The 5,974-nt window shown below is 52.0% G+C and overlaps 1 non-coding gene across 1 annotated transcript; it reads left to right on the forward strand.

Annotated features, from left to right (window-relative positions):
• The first annotated feature begins 1,534 nt into the window (after positions 1–1,534).
• Positions 1,535–1,607, forward strand: TRNAK-CUU. Its single transcript has one exon. It is a non-coding gene; the product is annotated as a tRNA-Lys (tRNA).
• Positions 1,608–5,974: the final 4,367 nt, after the last annotated feature.

A 5,974-nucleotide genomic window follows, 5' to 3' on the forward strand; every position in this document is an offset into this window, starting at 1 on the left:
CCAGCTCCCACGGAGGATGGGACCCCCTGGCTTGGTGACTCCCTCATTACACTGCCTGGCCTGTCAGTGCGGCTAACTTGGAGCTTTGGCCTCTCCCCATTGCCCCTGGGGACTGTCAGTCTCAGGGGCCTGATTTCCCATTGGTCCGTCCCCCTTCTACTGGGACTGGGAACTAGCCAACCAAAACCCCCACTAAGCTTTAGTAAGGGGCCAACAGCTTACTCGAGCAGGCCCCGTGAGGGTCACTGATGGCCAAAGAAGGGCCTATGAGCTGGTCCCATGGTGTAATGGGTCACACTCAGGACTCTGAATCCTGCAATCTGAGTTTAAATCTCAGTGGAACCTTGTGGTAAAGCCCTGGAGCTCCCACTGCTCCACTTCCTTGTCTCCAGCTCTGCAAGAGCCATTTTTTCCCCTCCTGCTGGATGGGTCAGGGCTCTAGAACAGGCTACTGACACCTGAGGGTTGGGATTCTCATGGCTTCACCTGGTGTCCACAAGTCTGGCACTTGCCACTGTGCTTTCCCTCTTGCCCACCTGGCGCTTGAAAGAAGCAGGGCCAGGGCCAGGCTTCATAGTCAGGGCTGGGCAGGCGGAAGCCGAGCACCTCTCCTCCTCTGGGCACCTAGAGCAGAGGCGGCTGGTGCTGACAGCTCCAAGGGAAGGCTTAAAAGCCACAGAGACCAGGGCAAGAGGAGGAGAGGACCATGCCTATGTGTGGCCAGCAGACAGCCACAGGGCCAGCCTGCTCCCTGCTGTGCTGAACCCCACTGAAGGCCACCCACAGGCCAGCATGCAGGGCAGCTGCTGATGCTCTGTGGCCAACATCAGAAGAGGGTAGGAAAGCAGGGCCAGCCCCCATGGTGGGGCCTCTTACCGTTCCCACTCATGGTGCTGACTTTGGCAGTGGAGCCGTCCATTTTCTTTGGCAAGTCAGGAATGGCAAAGGCGAGACTGGAAGCACCTGGGGCTCATGCCCCAGCCTTTGTGATGCCCAACCCCCAACTCCTTCCTGGGGCTCTAGCTGAAGCCAGAGCATTGGCCTGAGTGACCAAGAAGAGGTTCCAGCTGTGAAGAAAGCAGGACTTGCAGCACAAAGTGAGCACAACCACGAGGGGACTCAAATCCTGAATCATCCGATCCACAGGGAGATGCCTTATCCTTTAGGCCACATGATGAGGGGGGTCTAAACACTTCTTTGGAAAAGCCGGACACTGTGTTTCTCAGGTCATCTGCTGAGGGGGCCGAGACGCTCTGGGCACAAGAAGTTAAGTTCCCAGCGACACGTGAGACTTAATTGTATGGGGCCAGGTGCAGGGCTTTGGCAGGGAGGCTCAGGCATGGGGGATTGAGGTGCAGCGGATGGACCGGCTGTCTAGGCACAGAGATTTAGTCTACCTGAGGAGGAGGAGGAGGAATCCTTCTGACAGGCAGTGGCTGTGCAGAAAAAGAGGAGGGGTTCCTAGGACTTTTTTTGCCTCTCTTTTGCCTGCCTGCTCACTCTTGTGGTGAATGGTGAAGATGTTTTCTAACAAGCCCAGGTAGCTCAGTTGGTAGAGCATCAGGCTCTTAATCTGAGGGTCCAGGGTTCAAGCCCCTGTCTGGGTGCTCAGCTTTTAAGTTGCCTGGTGTGCCAGGAGCCAAACTCTGTTCACAGCCACACAGGGATTCCCAGAAGCTGTGGCCATTTCCTGGAAAGGTTCCTTTCCTTAGCAATCAGGAGAGAGGCCTCATCCACAGGAGCAGGCCTAGAACATGCAGTCTCTGGCTGCCAGGAAGTGCTGTGGGGCCAGGTGCTGAGAAAGCCCCCAGAGGGGGAGCAGCAGAGATGGGGGGAAGGGAGAGAGAGAAGCAATGAGGACAGAGTACAAGTGTAAAGGGGGCATCTGGTCTGGCTATTGTGGCAAACTTCCCTGGTTTCTACACTACCCTGGTGGAATTGGCCATCAGGAGGATCTGAGTCCCCACCCCCTTACCCAGAGGCTGCCTGACCTCGAGGACTGTTAGGATACAGAGATTCAGGCCAGTCTGCAAAGGCCTGTACTTTAAGAATTTAGGTGTGTTTTTATCACTTAGCTAGTTATAAAGGTATAAAAGAGAGAATAAAAAATCACTGTCTATCTGTGTAATGGCCTTCTCTTACTGTGACAGTCTGAGGCCAGGTTCTTCGGCTAAGCAGCAAATGCAGCCATAAGGTGGGAAGTGTATGGTCACATTGTTGGTGGCACCAGGCATGGCCCAGTGTTGACAGAGGGGTGGAAAATGACAGTGCCAATGAAGGCTCCCTGTATTAGGCCTCTGCTTGTCTGAACCGCTTCCATGTTTAAACTTTAATTAACTCCACAGGCTAGATGGAAAGAATGAAATGTGTGGCAACTAGTTATCAGTACCAGAAGGCAATTATACAGCCTGCTTGCACCTGGCTAAAGGGAGTGAAACAGAATGACCGGTCAAGAAAAGTTACTAACAAAATAATATATTTTTTGCCAAGTATAATCTAACCTGTTTAGAGTAATTGCTACGTTATAATGTATTTGCTGTATGGGAACTAAAAAGGAGGGAGAAGAGGGGGAGAAAGGGGGAAGCTGGGCATTGGGGGTAATAGACATGCTTAGCTAAAATCATGTATAAAGACAGAGAGCTGCTTGTATGAGGTGTGCTTGATCTAAGACGTGTGTCTCCAAGCATCCTGCGCTTTGAAATCTCAAATAAACTTTTTTTGCTTCTCCACCCTGGTGTGTCTAATTGGAGCGAGGCACTCCGGGCAACGAATCACTGTTGCTGTCGCCTCAGGCCTTTTGTGCCAGCAACAGTTTTGGCGTCCCTGGGTGGGCTTGAGGCTAAATTTAGCCTTGCCTGGACCCCTCCTGGAGGTCGACGGATTGCGGCGACGACCGAAGCCCAGCGCGCACCAGTGACTTCATCGGGGGCCTCGGCGGAGACGCGGTGTGGTCGACCCCGGAGGGCACTACGGTGCAACGCGCTCAGATAGTGGAGAAGCAGCTACGGGCGACGGTGGGGAACCGGTCTCGTGGATAAGGTAGGAACAGTCCAGTGCTGTTAACCTTTTGTTTGCCTGTTAAGACCTGGGGACGCCCAGTGTCTTCCCATAGGTATGGGGCAGGGACAGAGTACAGGCAGGGTACGGTGTACACCCTTAGAATGCATTCTGATGAATTGGAAAGTGTTTGAAAAAGATCCATTGACTAAAAGTAAACTAAAAAAATTCTGTACAGTTGACTGGCCTCAGTACCAGCTAGAGGGCCAGGAAAGGTGGCCACCGGAGGGATCACTTAATTACAACACGATCCTTCAATTAGCTTTGTTTTGTCAGCGAATGAATAAGTGGAATGAATTTATGTATGCACAGTTGTTTATGTTGTTGAGAGATAGGTCAGATCTGTTGCAAGAGTGTAATCTGACTCCGACAGGCTCAGCAGTCACTGTTGTTAGTTCCCCGAACCTCTCCCCGGTTGTAATGGCAGAGTCGGTGTCCCCTTCGGCTCCTACACCCCCACCGTATAAAGACCAGGTGCCTCGGGTTTCAGAGATTGCTCCTTCAGTGGGACTTTATCCGTTGATTACTGAGACTGTGGTGGCTCGCCCGGGAGCGGAGGGGCGCCGGGCCACTACTATGCTAGTTTACTCACATGTGCTTTTTAACCCAGTGGACCTAGCAGCCTTTAAGGCAGAGGCAGGGGAATTCTCCACAAATCCCAGCAAGTTTATTTCGGTTTTTGAGGGATGTTTTGCCAGTCACAAGCCTGACTGGGATAACTGTAATATCCTTATGAGGACCCTGTTGTCTGAAGTGGAGAGAAATCAGGTTATAGCTAAGGCAAGAGAAGAAGCACAACTAAGGCATGATCGGGATCCAGCTAATATTGCCACTCCTGCCAATATGGTCCCCCTAGCAGATCCTGGGTGGAATCCTAATGATCCACTGGATCGGACCCGCCTCACTGTGTACAAGGAGCTGCTCTTGCTAGGACTCCGACGCTCAGCTGTTCGCCATAACAATTGGGCCAAGCCTTATAAGCCTAAGGAAAGTCCGGTCGCTTTTCTGCAGCGCATCCGGGATACCATTCGGCAAAACACTAACGCAGACCCTGATAATGCAGCAACTGAGGCAATTATAAAAGGTATCTTTACCAGCCGTGCTGCCCCTGACATTAAAAGGAAATTGCAGAAAAAGGAGGATTTGATGGGCATGTCTGTGGCACAGATTTTGGAAACTGCAAACAGGGCTTACAGCCTTAGAGAGGGAGAGAAGGAAAAAAGGCAAGTGAAGATGATGGTTGCAGCAGTACAGGCCAGTAACAAGAGGAAGTTTCAGGAAGGAGGTGGAAGGGGCCGGGAAATGAGAGGCCGTGGACGTGGGCGCCCTGGCTCACAGGAAAGGTGTTTGGGTCGCAATCAGTGTGCCATATGCCGAAAGGAGGGACACTGGAAAAATGAGTGCCCCGAGAGGAAAGATACCCCTATGATGGCAGCAGAGAATCAAGACTAGGGGTGTCAGGGGAGACGGACTATCCTGCCCCCGGAACCCCGAGTAAAAATGCGGGTGGGAAATTCTGAAATAGACTTTTTAGTAGACTCTGGAGCAGCTCGAACCGCTGTAAATCAACCCCTCCAGCTGCCTGTGGCAGATTCCCTCACTGTGGTCGGCGCTACAGGAAAAGAAATCAAATGTCCAGTGTATGCCCCAGCAGAATGTGCTTTGGGAAACAGAACTCTCTCCCACAAGCTGGTTTACCTCCCCGACTGCCCAACGCCTCTACTGGGACGGGATCTGCTTTGTCGCTTAGGTGCCACTCTGCACTTCACCCAAGATGAAATCACCCTCGCCTTGCCCCCAGAGAATGCCTGGATAATGACTCTTGCAGTTGAGCCCTCAGCCATGCAAGCCCCAGAGTGGAGCCAGTGGAAGGACCAGGTTTTTCCTCTAGTATGGGCATCAGGGGTCCCAGGAAAGGCAGCACATCACACCCCCATTAAGGTTCAGCTCCTGCCAGGAAAAGGTCCGGTGCAGATCAAGCAGTATCCGATCAAGAGGGAAGCCAGAGAAGGGCTGCAGGAAACTATAAATCAGTTTCTGAAGTACGGGGTACTGCGAGAATGCCAGTCAGCCTGGAACACCCCCATCCTGCCTTTTCGAAAGCCCAATGGCACCTATCGGCTGGTCCAGGACCTGAGGGCAGTTAATGAACGGGTTAGGACTCTGCACCCACTTGTTCCAAACCCATATACACTGTTGGCATCTATAGGGGGACAGTACACCCACTTTTCAGTGCTAGACCTGAAAGATGCTTTCTTCACAATTCCGGTTGACACACAATCTCAGGAGATTTTCTCCTTCGAGTGGGAAGACGACCGAAGGGTTAAAAAACAGCTTTGCTGGACTGTGTTAGCACAGGGATTTAAGAACTCCCCCACCCTTTTCGGCCAGGCTCTGGCCAAAGACCTGGAGGAGTGGAATACTCCCGACGGGATTCTCCTCCTGCAGTATGTTGACGACCTGCTAATAGGGGCGGTGGGATTAACCCCTTGCCTCCACGCCACTGTGAGCCTCCTGAACTTTGTTGGACTCAGAGGATACCGGGTAGCTCAGAGCAAGGCTCAAATTGCCCTCTCAGAAGTACAGTACTTAGGATTTCACATAAGACAGGGGGAGAGACAGCTCTCAAACGAGAGGAAGAAAGCTATCTGTCAAATTCCTGTCCCAAGCAATCGTAAACAGCTCAGGGCTTTTCTGGGCATGGCAGGCTTTTGCAAAATATGGATCCCAGAGTTCGGACTGTGGGCTAAGCCCTTGTATGAATGTGTTAAGGGAATGAATCACAACCCCTTTCACTGGTCCTCAAAAGCTGACAAGGCATTTAAAGTATTAAAGAAAAAGCTAATGGAAGCTCCAGCACTCGGTCTTCCAGACATCTTTAAGCCGTTTCAACTGTATGTGCATAAAAGAAAGGGAG

Source organism: Mauremys mutica, chromosome 22 (genome assembly GCF_020497125.1).
Source record: "Mauremys mutica isolate MM-2020 ecotype Southern chromosome 22, ASM2049712v1, whole genome shotgun sequence".
Lineage (NCBI taxonomy): Eukaryota > Metazoa > Chordata > Testudines > Geoemydidae > Mauremys > Mauremys mutica.